Below are 16672 nucleotides of genomic sequence, written 5' to 3'. Positions count from 1 at the left end.
TTGAGTGCAGCAGTGCATGCATGGGACCTTTGAAGGAGGTCACCATTATCTACATTACCTCCACCATAGTTTAAAGTGAAAGTGAACTTTCTCAGTCGTGTCTAACTCTTCGTAATCACATGGACTATAGCCCATCAGGCTCCTCCATCCAGGGGATTTTCCAGGCAAGAATACTGGAGTGGGTTGCCATTTCCTTCTCCAGGAGATCTTCCTGACCCAGGGATTGAACCTGGGTTTACCACATCTTAAGCAGTTGCTTTACCATCTGAGCCACCAGGGAGGTCCACCATAATTTCAGTTCAGTTCAGTTCAGTCACTCAGTCATGTCCGACTCTTTGCAACCCCATGAATTGCAGCACACCAGGCCTCCCTGTCCATCACCAACTCCCGGAGTTCGCCCAAACTCATGTCCATAGAGTTGGTGATGCCATCCAGCCATCTCATCCTCTGTTGTCCCCTTCTCCTCCTGCCTCCAATCCCTCCCAGCATCAGAGTCTTTTCCAATGAGTCAACTCTTCACATGAGGTGGCCACAATATTGGAGTTTCAGCTTTAGCATCAGTCCTTCCAAAGAACACCTAGGACTGATTTCCTTTAGAATAGACTGGTTGGATCTCCTTGCAGTCCAAGGGACTCTCAAGAGTCTTCTACAACACCATAGTTCAAAAGCCTCAATTCTTCGGCATTCAGCTTTCTTCACAGTCCAACTCCCACATCCGTACATGACCACTGGAAAACCATAGCCTTAACTAGACAGACCTTAGTTGGCAAAGTAATGTCTCTGCTTTTGAATATGCTATCTAGGTTGGTCATAACATTTCTTCCAAGGAGTAAGCAAGCATCTTTTAGTTTCATGGCTGCAGTCACCATATGCAGTGATTTTGGAGCCCAATAAAATAAAGTCTGACACTGTTTCCCCATGTATTTGCATTGAAGTGATGGGACCAGAGGCCATGATCTTCGTTTTCTGAATGTTGAGCTTTAAACCAACTTTTTCACTCTCCTCTTTCACTTTCATCAAGAGGCTTTTTAGTTCCTCTTCACTTTCTGCCATAAGGGTGGTATCATCTGCATATCTGAGGTTATTGATCTTTCTCCCAGCAATCTTGATTTCAGCTTGTGCTTCTTCCAGCCCAGCGTTTCTCATGATGTACTCTGCATAGAAGTTAAATAAGCAGGATGACAGTATACAGCCTTGACATACTCCTTTTCCTATTTGGAGCCAGTCTGTTGTTCCATGTCCAGTTCTAACTGTTGCTTCCTGACCTGCATACAGATTTCTCAAGAGGCAGGTTAGGTGGTCTGGTATTCCCATCTCTTTCAGAATTTTCCACAGTTTATTGTGATCCACACAGTCAAAGGCTTTGGCATAGTCAATAAAGCAGAAATAGATGTTTTTCTGGAACTCTCTTGCTTTTTCCATGATCCAGCGGATGTTGGCAATTTGATCTCTGGTTCCTCTGCCATTTCTAAAACCAGGTTGAACATCAGGGAGTTCACAGTTCACGTATTGCTGAAGACTGGCTTGGAGAATTTTGAGCATTACTTTACTAGCGTGTGCTGCTGCTGGTGCTAAGTCACTTCAGTGTGAGATGAGTGCAATTGTGCAGTAGTCTGAGCATTCTTAGGCATTGCCTTTTTTGAGGATTAGAATGAAAACTGACCTTTTCCAGTCCTGTGGCCACTGCTGAGTTTTCCAAATTTGCTGGCATATTGAGTGCACCACTTTCACAGCATCATCTTCCAGGATCAGGATTTGAAATAGCTCAACTGGAATTCCATCACCTCCACTAGCTTTGTTCATAGTGATGCTTTCTAAGGCCCACTTGACTTCACATTCCAGGATGTCTGGCTCTAGGTGAGTGATCACACCATCGTGATTATCTTCCTCCTCTCCCCACCATAGTTTGGCCCCACTTTAATAGCAGGGAGGCAAGACAGCCACACCCAATGACAGAAAATTGGATTAAAGATTTACTGAGCATGGCCCAGCCATCAGACACAATTTCCCCCTCAGTCAGTTTCTCCCATCAGGAAGCTTCCATAAGCCTCTTATCCTTCTCCATCAAAGGGCAAACAGACTGAAAACCATAATCACAGAAAACTAACCAATCTGATCACATGGACCGCAGTCTTGCCGAACTCAGTGAAACTATGAGCCATGCCATATAAGGCCACCCAAGATGGATGGGTCATGGTGGAGAGTCCTGACAAAATGGGCTCCACTGGAGAAGGGAATGGCAAACCACTTCAGTATTTTGCCTTGAGAACCCCATGAACAGTATGAAAAGGCAAAATGATAGGATACTGAAAGAAGAACTCCCTGTGTCGGTAGGTGCCCAATATGCTACTGGAGATCAGTGGAGAAATAACTCCAGAAAGAATGAAGAGATGGAGCCAAGGCAAAAACAACACCCAGTTGTGGATGTGACTAGTGATGGAAGTAAAGTCTGATGCTGTAAAGAGCAACATTGCATAGGATCCTGGAATGTTAGGTCCATGAACCAAGGCAAATTGAAAGTGGTCAAACAGGAGATGCCAAGACTGAACATTGACATTTTAGGAATCAGTGAACTAAAATGGACTGGAATGGGTGAATTTAACTCAGATGACCATTATATCTACTGCTGTAGGCAAGAATCCCTTAGAAGAAATGGAGTAACCATCATAGTCCACAAAAGAGTCTGAAATACAGTACATTGCTGAGTTCAGCAATCTCAAAAATGACAGAATGATCTCTGTTTGCTTCCAAGGCAAACCATTCAATATAATGGTAATCCAAGTCTATGCTCCAACAAGTAATGCTGAAGAAGCTGAAGTTGAACGGTTCCATGAAGACCTACAAGACCTTCTAAAACTAACACCCCCAAAAAATATCCTTTTCATTATAGGAGACTGGAATGCAAATTAGGAAGTCAAGAAATACCTGGAGTAACAGGCAAATTTAGCCTTGTACAGAATGAAGCAGGGCAAATGCTAATAGAGTTTTGCCAAGAGAACACACTGGTCATAGCAAACACCCTCCTGCAACAACACAAGAGAAGACTCTACACATGGATATCACCAGATGGCCAACACCAAAATCAGATTGATTATTTTCTTTGCTGCCAAATATGGAGAAGCTCTATACAGTCAGCAAAAACGAAACCAGGAATGTACTGTAGCTCAGATCATGAACTCCTTATTGCCAAATTCAGACTTAAGTTGAAGAAAGTAGGGAAAACCACCAGACCATTCAGGTATGACCTAAATCAAATCCTTTATGACTATACAGTGGAAGTGAGAAATAGATTCAACAGATTAGATCAGATAGACAGAGTGCCTGAAGAACTATCGACGAGGTTCGTGACATTGTACAGGAGGCAAGGAACAAGAACATCTCCAAGAAAAAGAAATGCAAAAAGGCAAAATGGTTTCTGAGAGGCCTTATAAATAGCTGTGAAAAGAAGAGAAGCAAAAGGCAAAGGAGGAAAGGAAAGAATGCAGGGTTCCAAAGAAAAGCAAGGAGAGTTAAGAAAGCCTTCCTCAGTGATCAATGCAAAGAAATAGAGGAAAACAACTTAATGGGAAAGACTAGAGATCTCTTCAAGAAAATGAGAGATACCAAGGGAACATTTCATGCAAAGATGGGCTCAATAAAGGACATAAATGGTATGGACCTAACAGAAGCAGAAGATATTAAAAAGAAGTGGCAAGAATTCACAGAAGAACTGTATAAAAAAGATCTTCACGACCCTGATAATCACGATGGTGTGATCACTCACGTAGAGCCTACATCCTGGAATGTGAAGTCAAGTGGGCCTTAGGAGGCATCACTACAAACAAAGCTAGTGGAGGTGATGGAATTCCAGTTGAGCTATTTCAAATCCTGAAAGATGATGCTGTGAAAGTGCTGCACTCATTATGCCAACAAATTTGGAAAACTCAGCAGTGGCCACAGGACTGGAAAAGGTCAGACTTCACTGAATCTCAAAGAAAGGCAATGCCAAAGAATGCTCAAACTACCGCATAATTTCACTTATCTCACGTGCTAGTAAAGTAATGCACAAAATTCTCCAAGCCAGACTTCAGCAATATGTGAACTGTGAACGTCCAGATGTTCAAGATGGTTTTGGAAAAGGCAAAGGAACCAGAGATCAAATTGCCAATATACGCTGAATCATCAAAAAAGCAAGAGAGTTCCAGAAAAACATCTATTTCTGCTTTATTGACTATGCCAAAGCCTTTGACTGTGTGGATCACAATAAACTGTGGAAAATTCTGAAAGAGATGGGAATACCAGACCACCTGACCTGCCTCTTGAGAGGCCTATATGCAGACCTATATGCAGGTCAGGAAGCAACAGTTAAAACTGTATATGGGACAACAGATTGATTCCAAGTCAGGAAAAGCTGTATATTGTCACCCCGCTGATTTAACTTATATGCAGAGTATATTATGAGAAACGCTGAGCTGGATGAAGCCCAAGTTGGTATCAAGATTGCCAGGAGAAATATTGATAATCTCAGATATGCAGATGACACCACCCTTATAGCAGAAAGCAAAGAAGAACTAAAAAGCCTCTTGATGAAAGTGAAAGAGGAGAGTGAAAAAGTTGGCTTAACTCTAAACATTCAGAAAACAAAGATCATGGCATCTGGTCCCATCATTTATAGCAAATAAATAGGGAAATAGTGGAAACAGTGACAGACTTTATTTTGGGGGGCTCCAAAATCACTGCAGTTGGTGACTGCAACCATGAAATTAAAAAAACACTTGCACCTTGGAAGAAAAGCTATGACCAACCTAGACAGCATATTAAAAAGCAGAGACATTACTTTGCTATCAAAGTTCCATATAGTCAAAGCTGTGGTTTTTCCGGTAGTCATGTATGGATGTGAGAGCTGGACTACAAAGAAAGCTGAGTGCCAAAGAATTGATGCTTTTGAACTGTGGTGCTGGAGAAGACTCTTGAGAGTCCCTTGGACTGCAAGGTGATACAAGCAGTCCATCACAAAGGAAGTCAGTCCTGAATATTTATTGGAAGGACTGATGCTGAAGCTGAAACTCCAATACTTTGGCCACCTGATGTGAAGAGCTGACTCATTTACAAAGATCCTGATGCTGAGAAAGATTGAAGGCAGGAGGAGAAGGGGATGACAGAGAATGAGATGGTTGGCTGGCATCACTGACTCAAAGGACATGAGTTTGGGTAAACTCTGGGAGTTGGTGATGGACAGGGAGGCCTGGAGTGCTGCAGTCCGTGGGGTTGCAAAGAGTCAGACAGGACTGAGTGACTAAATTGGACTGGTTCAGTTCATTATTTTAATTTTTTAAATGCTGATATTTCTCCAACCATGGTCAACTGCAGGGAATGTTTAATGCAAAAGCTCTTGTTTTGTAACTTAAAAAAAATAAAATCTACCTCTTGATTATTGGTTTGCTTCACTGATAGTCCCTCAAAGCAATCCTCTGGGAAGTAGGATGGCTTATTTTTCTGACAAGGGTCCTCAGAATTTTATGAGATGATTTCAATCCTAATCCATTTTGAATTGTCTGTAGGACATTTAGTCTATTTTTTTCCTCTCTAAATTCTGTTAAATCTCTCTCTGATTTAGTCATTAGGCCCCCACCTAGAATTGTGTTAGTCATCCTGGAGAGAAATTTGAGTCAGAGTTATGGAGCTTCTTATTGTGTTTCTTATAAAAATGCTTGTGAAGATGTTGCCCATTTCCTTATGTGACGTTACTCTTTCTGAAGACCCATACATCCTTCCTCATCTTAGTATCAGAAAGAAAAATGAGTTTCTCTTAAACAGTTTATTTGTTTTTATCTCAAGACACTGTGAAATCATAGGTGATTATATTCTCCTCATTCATTGGCAGCTAGACGGTTCAGAGCCCAGTTTTCATTTCTATTCAGTGTGTATAACTATGAGGTGATTTTTGAAAGAACTTGTTCTTGCTACACCATCTTCTACCTACTTTTATTCCCCTTTGTCATGTTTCCTTCGTTACATTTTTTTTTCATCATTAGGAGAGAATTTTATTTTAAAAGTATCATCTTAAACTGCAAGGATGTCCGTTAAACATCACAATTAAACATGCCAAAGGAGAAGCCATGTTGTCAATATGCCCACTTAACCCACTCAAACATCTCAAACCCACCCTTTGCTGACCTTCTAGAACCCCATTTTTTTTTAAGTTTTTTTTCTTTTTTTAAACAAGAGAAAGTAGACAGATACATGTTGGTAAAGGCTAACTATCCATATTCACATAGAGACACAGTGTAATCTCTGAGCCCAATATACAGAGAAAGGAGGAAAAAAGCTAGAATTCTATGCACTACTACACAGGGGCCTAGCACCCTCCAGCTTCCAGCAGAGCTAAGGGAGCATAAGGTTTTTCTTTTTTTCCCACAGAGCATGGTGGTGTTGATTCCATAGTTTTTGTTGAGACAGGAAGGGATAAAAATGAATTTAGAACAGAAAGGGGTAGAGATTCGTGTCCCACTGAATTCTGCTCAAGGTATTTCCCCCCCAACCCCCAAATAAGTTGTGAACCATGGTATAAAGGAGAAAAGAGACCTCAAAAACAGGGCGACTGAGCACAAGAGGAGGGAAAAAAAAATAAAGACTGCAACTTGCTCCCAGGGACTAGAGAAAATTAAAAATGGTTGGAATCCATCAGTGTTCCATTAGTCATCTTCTCCTTCATCTTCCTCTCCTTCCTCCCCCTCATCATCATTTTCATCTTCTTCACCTTCATCCTCATCCCCTTCTTCATCAATGTCTTCCAATCCTTCTTCCTCTTCATCACCGTCGTCATCCTTTTCTCCTTCCCCTTCCTCATCATCCATGTCAGGAACCAAGTAGTACTGTAATGGATTTGGCCAAATATAATCTTTGATGACTTCTCCTAACTCATCTGCACCTGCATCAGAATGATCAGTAAACCAGGTGAAGAAGCTTTCTGGTTCCTCATACTGTCTCTTCCTGCTGACTGTATTCTGTGTTTGACTTGATCGTTATGTCAAATCCTTTCCAGATTTCCATTTGATTTCAGCGGACTTAGAAGATGGATCACCACTCTCATACAGATGAAATTCTTTGCAGAGAATTTTATTTTCAAAGTAAGGGTTTTTATCAAAATAAAAATCTATTCTGTAACCTTTCTTTGGAATTGGAATGAAAACTGACCTTTTCCAATCCTGTGGCCACTGCTGAGTTTTCCAAATTTGCTGGCATATTGAGTGCAGCACTTTCACAGTATCATCTTTCAGGATTTGAAATAGCTCAACTGGAATTCAATCACCTCCACTCGCTTTGTTCATAGTGATGCTTTCTAAGGCCCACTTGACTTCACTTTCCAAGATGTCTGGCTCTAGATTAGTGATCACACCTTCATGATTATCTGGGTCGTTAAGATCTTTTTTGTACAGTTCTTCTTGTGTATTCTTGCCACCTCTCCTTAATATCTTCTGCTTCTGTTAGGTCCAGACCATTTCTGTCCTTTATTGAGCCCATCTTTGCATGAAATGGTCCCTTGGTATCTCTAATTTTCTTGAAGAGATCTCTAGTCTTTCCCATTCTGTTGTTTTCCTCTATTTCTTTGCATTGATTGCTGAAGAAGGCTTTCTTATCTCTTCTGGCTATTCTTTGGAACTCTGCATTCAGATGCTTATATCTTTCCTTTTCTCCTTTGCTTTTCACCTCTCTTCTTTTCACAGCTATTTGTAAGGCCTCCCCAGACAGCCATTTTTCTTTTTTGCATTTCTTTTCCATGGGAATGGTCTTGATCCCTGTCTCCTGTACAAGGTCACAAACCTCATTCCATAGTTCATCAGGCACTCTATCTATCAGATCTAGGCCCTTAAATCTATTTCTCACTTCCACTGTATAATCATAAGGGATTTGATTTAGGTCATTCCTGAATGGTTTAGCGGTTTTCCTACTTTCTTCAATTTAAGTCTGAATTTGGTAATAAGGAATTCATGATCTGAGCCACAGTCAGCTCCTGGTCTTGTTTTTGTTGACTGTATAGAGCTTCTCCATCTTTGGCTGCAAAGAATATAATCAATCTGATGACCATCTGGTGATGTCCGCGTGTAGAGTCTTCTCTTGTGTTGTTGGAAGAGGGTGTTTGCTATGACCAGTGCATTTTCTTGGCGAAACTCTATAGTCTTTGCCCTGCTTCATTCCACATTCCAAGGCCAAATTTGCGTGTTACTCCAGGTGTTTCTTGACTTCCTACTTTTGCATTCTAGTCCCCTAGAATGAAAAGGACATCTTTTTTGGGTGTTAGTTCTAAAAGGTCTTGTAGGTCTTCATAGAACTGTTCAACTTCAGCTTTTCAGTGTTATCCAAGTGCATAGACTTGGATAACTGTGATATTGAATGGTTGGCCTTGGAGATGAACAGAGATCACTCTGTTGTTTTTGAGATTGCATCCAAGCCAGGCTTTAGCAATACGTGAACCGTGAACTCCCTGATGTTCAAGCTGGTTTTAGAAATGGCAGAGGAACCAGAGATCAAATTGCCAACATCCGCTGGATCATGGGAAAAACAAGAGAGTTCCAGAGAAACATCTATTTCTGCTTTCTTGACTATGCCAAAGCCTTTGACTGTGTGGATCACAATCAACTGTGGAAAATTCTGAAAGAGATAGGAATACCAGACCACCTGACCTACCTCTTGAGAAATCTGTATGCAGGTCAGGAAGCAGCAGTTAGAACTGGACATGGAACCACAGACTGGTTCCGAATAGGAAAGGGAGTACGTCAAGGCTGTATACTGTCACCCTGCTTATTTAACTTCTATGCAGAGTACATCACGAGAAACGCTGGGCTGGAAGAAGCACAAGCTGGAATCAAGATTGCCGGGAGAAATGTCAATAACCTCAGATGTTCAGATGACACCACCCTTATGACAGAAAGTGAAGAGGAGCTAAAAAGCCTCTTGATGAAAGTGAAAGAGGAGAGTGAAAAAGTTGGCTTAAAGCTCAACATTCAGAAAATGAAGATCATGGCATCTGGTCCCATAACTTCATGTGAAATAGATGGGGAAACAGTAGAAATAGTGTCAGACTTTATTTTGGGGGGTTCCGAAATCACTGCAGATGGTGACTGCAGCCATGAAATTAAAAGACGCTTATTGCTTGGAAGGAAAGTTATGACCAACCTAGATAGTATATTCAAAAGCAGAGACATTACTTTGCCGACTAAGGTCCTTCTAGTCAAGGCTATGGTTTTTCCAGTGGTCATGTATGGATGTGAGAGTTGGACTGTAAAGAAGGCTGAGCACCGACGAATTGATGCTTTTGAACCGTGGTGTTGGAGAAGACTCTTGAGAGTCCCTTGGACTGCAAGGAGATCCAACCAGTCCATTCTGAAGGAGATCAACCCGGGGATTTCTTTGGAAGGAATGATGCTAAAGCTGAAACTCCAGTACTTTGGCCACCTCATGCGAAGAGTTGACTCATTGGAAAAGACTCTGATGCTGGGAGGAATTGGGGGCAGGAGGAGAAAGGGACGACCGAGGATGAGATGGCTGGATGGCATCACGGACTCGATGGACGTGAGTCTGAGTGAACTCCGGGAATTGGTGATGGACAGGGAGGCCTGGCGTGCTGCGATTCATGGGGTCGCATAGAGTCAGACATGACTGAGCAACTGAACTGAACTGATTCTGTAACCTGATTTAATGTCTTCAAATTCTGTCACTTCAACTCTTGTCAAATAATGCAGCGCCTCTTCATCCTCCTCCCCAAGCAGTGCAGACACTTGTGGATGGTTAACAAATTTTGTTTCCCAAAAATTTGGGATTTTGTCAATCAATTCTGACCTCTTCTGAAAGAATGGTTGGCTGAGTTTGTTATATTTCTGTTCTACTTTCAAAATCTCCTCACTGGCTTGTTCATTAAGTCTGTCTATTTCATTTTCTACTTCATCAATATGTTAAATTGCTTCTTGCTGTTCTTTTTCTTCCTTCGGCAAATTTGAAGAAGCAGATGCCTTATCTGGCCTGGAGGCAGCAGTCAGCCTGGCTTTCTTCAGTTTCTTCACTTGGGGTGGAAGAGAAGACTGGTGTCTGGGGGCCATGCTGGGGAAAAAAAAGCCAAGAATCCTCCCAGGAGAAGAGAGAGGAACTGCGAGCTCAGAGAACTCTTTTCGTTACATTTTAAATTTTATTTTATTATTTTACTGAACATATCTGTGGTTCAGTTTAGTCGCTCAGTCATGTCCAACTCTTTGCGACCCCGTGAGCCACAGCATGCCAGGCCTCCCTGTCCATCACCAACTCCTGGAGTTCACTCAAATTCATGTCCATCCAGTCGGTGATGTCATCCAACCATCTCATCTTCTCTCATCCCCTTCTCCTCCAGCCTTCAATCTTTCCCAGCATCAGGGTCTTTCCAAATGAGTCAGCTCTCTGCATCAGGTGGCCAAAAGATTGGAGTTTCAGCTTCAACATCAGTCCTTCCAATGAACACCCAGGACTGATCTCGTTTATGATGGACTAGTTGGATCTTCTTGCAGTCCAAGTGATTCTCAAGAATCTTCTCCAACACCACAGTTCAAAAGCATCAATTCTTCAGTGCTCAGCTTTCTTTATAGCCCAGCCTGACTACTACATCCATACATGACCACTGGAATAACCATAGTTTGACAGATGGACCTTTGTTGGCAAAGTAATGTCTCTGCTTTTTAATGTGCTGTCTAGGTTGGTCATAACTTTCCTTCCAAGGAGTAAGTGTCTTTTAATTTCATGGCTGCAATCACCATCTGCAGTGATTTTGGAGCCCAGAAAAATAAAGTCTGACACTGTTTCCCCATCTATTTGCCATGAAGTGATGGGAACAGATGCCATGATCTTCGTTTTCTGAATGTTGAGCTTTAAGCCAACTTTTTCACTCTCCTTTCACTTTCATCTAGAGGCACTTTCGTTCTTCTTCACTTTCTGCCATAAGGGTGGTGTCATCCGCATATCTGAGGTCATTGATATTTCCCCAGCAATCTTGATTCCAATTTGTGCTTCTTCCAGCCCAGCGTTTCTCATGATGTACTCTGCATATAAATTAAATATGCAGAGTGACAGTATACCGCCTTGACGTACTCCTTTTCCTATTTGGAACTAGTCTGTTGTTCCATGTCCAGTTCTAACTGTTGCTTCCTGACCTGTATACAAGTTTCTCAAGAGGCAGATCAGGTGGTCTGGTATTCCCGTCTTTTAGAATTTTGCGCAGTTCATAATGATCCACACAGTCAAAGGCTTTGGCATAGTCAATAAAGCAGAAATAGATGTTTTTCTGGAACTCTCTTGCTTTTTTCAGTGATCCAGCAGATGTTGGCAATTTGATCTGGTTCCTCTGCCTTTTCTATATCTGTAGAAACAGACTTCATTAGTCTTGAGAACAATTTGAATAAAATACATAGCTCTTATATGCCACTTTGAGACTTCAGAACATGATTTTAATCTTTTCCACTCTTCACCAAAATACAGTCGTTCTTTAATAAATACTTCTCCATATATTGTCTCACGTTTAGTTTTCTTGATAGGGTATCTTAGCCACATGGATGTCTCCAGCCAGCACTAGACAACCCGGAATGTGTGACAGTTAGATCTCCCTTCAAGAAAGAGCCCGTCATTCAGTGGTGAGGAGGGCTAGTAGGTGAGAGCCTCTTGCTGTAGATCTGCCAAAACTCAGCACAGTATTTGAGGCAAGGCCATGCTTTTCATGAGAAGCACCCAGCCTGTGACAAAGGCCTTCTGCCCTACGGAGGGACTCTTCTGATGTCAGTCTTTGATCTGGGGCTCATCCTTGAGTTGGCCAGGGCTTTGTCATCCTGAAGTCCTCACTATCCAATTCTGTCTCTGTCCTGCCTGGTGTCACATCAACATCATGATGTGAAAGCATTCCATGGCCATTATTTTTTTCACTCTTTTACTTTATCAACTCTCCACATTCCTGATAAATCTTTTCCCCTTGTAACTCCAAATCAGCATCTGATTCTCAGAGAAGCCTAAATAATATACCAGATAACTCACAAAGTTACATTTCCTTGAATTTCCAAACCTATAAATGCATACAGTTACTAAGTCATCTCCCAGATATCTCAAAGACACTTTAAATGGAAACTGATTTTCTCCTAAATTTTTTTCTGTTCTGATGTTCTGTATCAGTAGGTAGTCCTAGCATCCATTTGGTTCTGCCAGCCAGAAACCTGGGCTCTATCCTTGACATTTCGTCTTTCTGGTCCCAATTCATCATCAACTTGTGTTGGTCTTACTTCCTAAATATACTCTTCCTTCTATTTCTCTCTAGCTCCATCAGAGTAGTCTTGGTCTTGAATACCATCATCTCTTGATTTTATTCTACTAGTCTCCAAAACTAGTAGACTAGAGTCACCAACCAATCCATCATTCTCCATACTACAGCCAAAATTATTTTCCAAACACAAATTTGGTCATGTCTCTATCTAGCCTAAAATCCTTCTGTTGGTTCTCATTGCTCTTGTAATAAAGGCAAAAGTCTTTAAGACAACAAGTCCCTGTACTCAAGATCCAGCCTCATTTCCTATTCCCTTCACCACCCCATATTGTAATTCCATGATGGCAGATACTGTGCCTATTTTCTTTATCATTTTATCTGAGTCTGCTGAACACCTGACACATACCTGGTGCTCAATATAGAATTATTTAATGCATAATTAAATGATTGAGTGGGTAAATGAATCAATCAAATGAGTCTGTTCATAATCCACTGGACACACTTTGTGGTTTTCTGTTGTGGAACTTTGTCTCAGAGTTGCCTATCTAAATCTTATCTATCTTGTAATTCTCAGATCAAATGTCAACTCAGTCAAGAAGGCTTCCTTGACTTATCTAGGTGAAAATACTTGTCTTGTTATAAAATCCTATATTCTTTTTGTGTGTGTGCTCAGTTACTCAGTTGTGTCCAACTCTTTGTGATCCCATGGACTATAAGCCTCCCAGGCTCTTCTGTCCAAGGAATTTCCAGGCAAGAATATTAGACTGGGTTGTAATTTCCAGTTCTAGGGGATATTCCTGATGCAACCCACGTCTCCTGCATACCCCACATTGGCAGGCGGATTCTTGACCCTGAGCCACCTAGAAAGCCCATTCTTTTATATTACATTTAATATGTAATCAACTGATTACATATGTTTAATATATTAATAGCACCTGTTAAACTCCACATTCTTTGAAGGAAAGTGTTGAGTTTATGCTCATAAGTATTCTGCACATCACCTAACATACACATATGTGTATAAGTTTATGGGCTTTACTTGATTGAATGATTTGATTGACTGATCTGGCAATATCTGGATGATTTTTCCTGCCACTCGAGCAACTGTTGTGATATTAGAAAGAGTGGATGAGGCTAATAAAAATGTGATGGCCCAGTAAAAATGTTTGTTAGGCAATATATCTCTTGAATCTATCTTTAAGTATCAAGAATAGAAGACTCATTTGGCCTATAAATTTTTGTTGGTTTTGTAAAGCTCAAACGTCATAAAAATCTACTTCATAGCTACAAAATGTGCTGTGGCTGTGTGTTTTTAAGAATTGCCTAAGCTTTATACTAAAGAAGGTTTCCAAAAGAATAATATGTGTAACCACTGAGGACAGAAAAGTTGATTATAGCTGCTGTAGAGACAGGCTGTTTAAAAATCTTTAATTGTGGGAGTTCTCTGGCAGTTCAGTGATTAGGACTTGGCACTTTCACTGCTGTGGCCCAAGTACAATCCCTGGATGGGGAACTAGGGTGCCACAAGCTAGGTGGAACAGTCAGAAAATAAATCTTTAATTGTTAATGAATATATTTGAATGTACATTAGAAAAAATAAACTATCACATAAAAACCATAATGGTCATAGTTAATATTGCTTTGGATAGGGTTGAAAAACAAGCATTTCCAGTTTAAAAATAATAATTTAAAAATATTATAATGTGATATGTCCACAAACATGACTAAAGGTTAAGAGACCTTATTTCAGAGATTTAAAACGTACTGAACACTACCTAGGTTTTTACTCCTCATTTTTTTATTTTTTACTATCATTTTGGGTTCCAAAATCACTGCAGATGATGATTGCAGCCATGAAATTAAAAGACGCTTACTCCCTGGAAGAAAAGTTATGACCAACCTAGATAGCATATTCAAAAGCAGAGACATTACTTTGCCAACTAAGGTCTGTCTAGTCAAGGCTATGATTTTTCCAGTACTCATGTATGGATGTGAGAGTTGGACTGTGAAGAAGGCTGAGCGCCGAAGAATTGATGCTTTTGAGCTGTGGTGTTGGAGAAGACTCTTGAGACTCTTTTGGACTGCAAGGAGATCCAACCAGTCCATTCTGAAGGAGATCAACCCTGGGATTTCTTTGGAAGGAATGATGCTAAAGCTGAAACTCCAGTACTTTGGCCACCTCATGCGAAGAATTGACTCATTGGAAAAGACTCTAATACTGGGAGGGATTGGGGGCAGGAGAAGAAGGGGACAACCGAGGATGAGATGGCTGGATGGCATCACTGACTCGATGGATGCGAGTCTGAGTGAACTCTGGGAGTTGGTGATGGACAGGGAGGCCAGGCGTGCTGCGATTCATGGGGTCGCAAAGAGTCGGACACGACTGAGTGACTGAACTGAACTGAACTGAACTTACTCCTAGGTTTTTAATACTAAGAGATCAATAACTGGCTTTGTGAGCTTTTACTCTTTTGTGAAATATTTATGAAGCACTGCTATGTTTAAAGCTCTAGACTCAAAACTAGAGAAATAATGTGATTAACGTAATTAAGGTTTCTTCCCTCAAAGAGCTCACAACCCCAAAGGGCAGGGACCATAGAAAAAAATATAGAAACCCAGTGCAAATGCCCTAGTAGAAAGACATCTATTGAAGGGCCAATTGTAAAGGGTACAAAGGTAGGTGCGATCAGCTCTGCTTAGTAGAGTGGGTGTTAAAAAGGGCGATAAATAGAAGAGCTACATTTGGGAGGCTGCGTAGAAGCTCACTGGTCAAAAAAAATGAGATCAGGTCATTTCAGGTGAAAACAGCAGTTTGTCAAGCCAGAGACAGCTACGACTAGAAGAATTCCAAATGATTGGAGCCTGGGGTGCGGCAGAGTAGGGAATGGAACTGAGACAGAACAGGCAGGTAAAAGCCTGGTGTCCCATCCGAGGAGTTGCTTGTATACCTCAGAGGGGTACTGAGGATCAATACATAGAATAGGATCAGTGTTTTACTTAAAAAGAAATAACAGCAGAGGAATTTTACATGCTTATGAATTTCAATGCAAGAAGTTTGAAAAATACTTTTTCTGAAAAGATTCTCTTAGGAAAAGATGATTTCTCCCAAACACCCAAAAGTAGGATTTGAAGAAGAGATGCAAACTGAGGTGAGATAAAGGGAAACTTAAACTACCAGTCGGAGAAGGCGATGGTACCCCATGCCAGTACTCTTGCCTGGAAAATCCCATGGACAGAGGACCTGGTAGGCTGCAGTCCATGGAGTAGCTAAGAGTTGGACATGACTGAGCGACTTCACTTTCACTTTTCACTTTCATGCATTGGAGAAGGAAATGGCTACCACTCCAGTGTTCTTGCCAGGAGAATCCCTGGGACAGGGGAGCCTGGTGGGCTGCTGTCTATGGGGTCGCACAGAGTCGGACACGACTGAAGCGACTTAGCAAACTACCAGGGGGAGAAAATATGATCCATCTCTATGGCTTCAATCTCCAGCCCTAAGATCTCATAGGAGTTCTTTCAATTTCTTTAGAATACCAACTTATAAAGGTAAAGGCACAATAAGAATTTTGAAAATCATCATTTTTTACCAATATCATTGTAATAGTTGATTGAGGTGAGAATTAACAATGAACACTAAAACCATCAGGCAAAAGGTTGTTTGGAAACAAGATGTTGGTTCAATCTCAAAGTGTCACCCTGCTTGTCAAGTTATCACAGAATAAAAATGGTACATTTCATTGTAGAAATCCTCAATTAAGAGATCAAAGCTAGTATCACCAATAATAGAGCAAGTGACATAGCATGCTCTCAGATAGGGAAATAGTCTTCCTGCCAAAAACATTTAATCTAATCTAATCATGAACATGACCATACAAATCCAAGTTGAAAGGTAAACCAAATTTCATGAAGGTCAGTGACAGGCTGGAGAACAGTTCTAGATTAAAGGAGGAAAAAGGAGACAAGGCAAATTAATATAACATGAGATCTGACTATATCCTGGTTTGAAAAAGTAAAAAAGGCTAAAAGGATTTACTTGAGATAAGTAGGCAGTTTTGAATATGGACTATATATCAGAAAATGATGTATCATTGGTAAATTTTCTGAGTGTGATCATTGTGTTGTGCTTATATAGAAAAAATGTCCTATTTTTCAAGCTACATGAGGAAACATTTGGAGGTAAAATTTCATAATTTGAGACTAAGTTATTCTCAAATGTTTTAAGAGTAAAAAGAAAAAATATATATATATTAATATTTATTTAGAGAGATAAAGCAAACATCACAAAGGAATATGGACATATTATATAGGCTAGATGTATTTTATTTCAAAATAAAGTATTGGCAAAAAAAATTGGTGACTGAGTCCCACCCCCAGAATTTTTTATTTAATTAGTTGAGGGGAAGCCTGGAGAATTTTGAAGATCAC

At 40.7% G+C, this 16672-nt stretch overlaps 1 pseudogene; it reads right to left on the bottom strand.

Moving 5' to 3' along the window:
* Positions 1-6177: 6177 nt before the first annotated feature.
* Positions 6178-10141, bottom strand: LOC101105328 (protein SET-like; annotated as a pseudogene).
* Positions 10142-16672: the final 6531 nt, after the last annotated feature.

This window comes from Ovis aries, chromosome 5, assembly GCF_016772045.2.
Source record: "Ovis aries strain OAR_USU_Benz2616 breed Rambouillet chromosome 5, ARS-UI_Ramb_v3.0, whole genome shotgun sequence".
Lineage (NCBI taxonomy): Eukaryota > Metazoa > Chordata > Mammalia > Artiodactyla > Bovidae > Ovis > Ovis aries.
The sequence above is the reverse complement of the archived record's forward strand: the minus strand, read 5'-3'. Positions and strand labels throughout refer to the sequence as shown.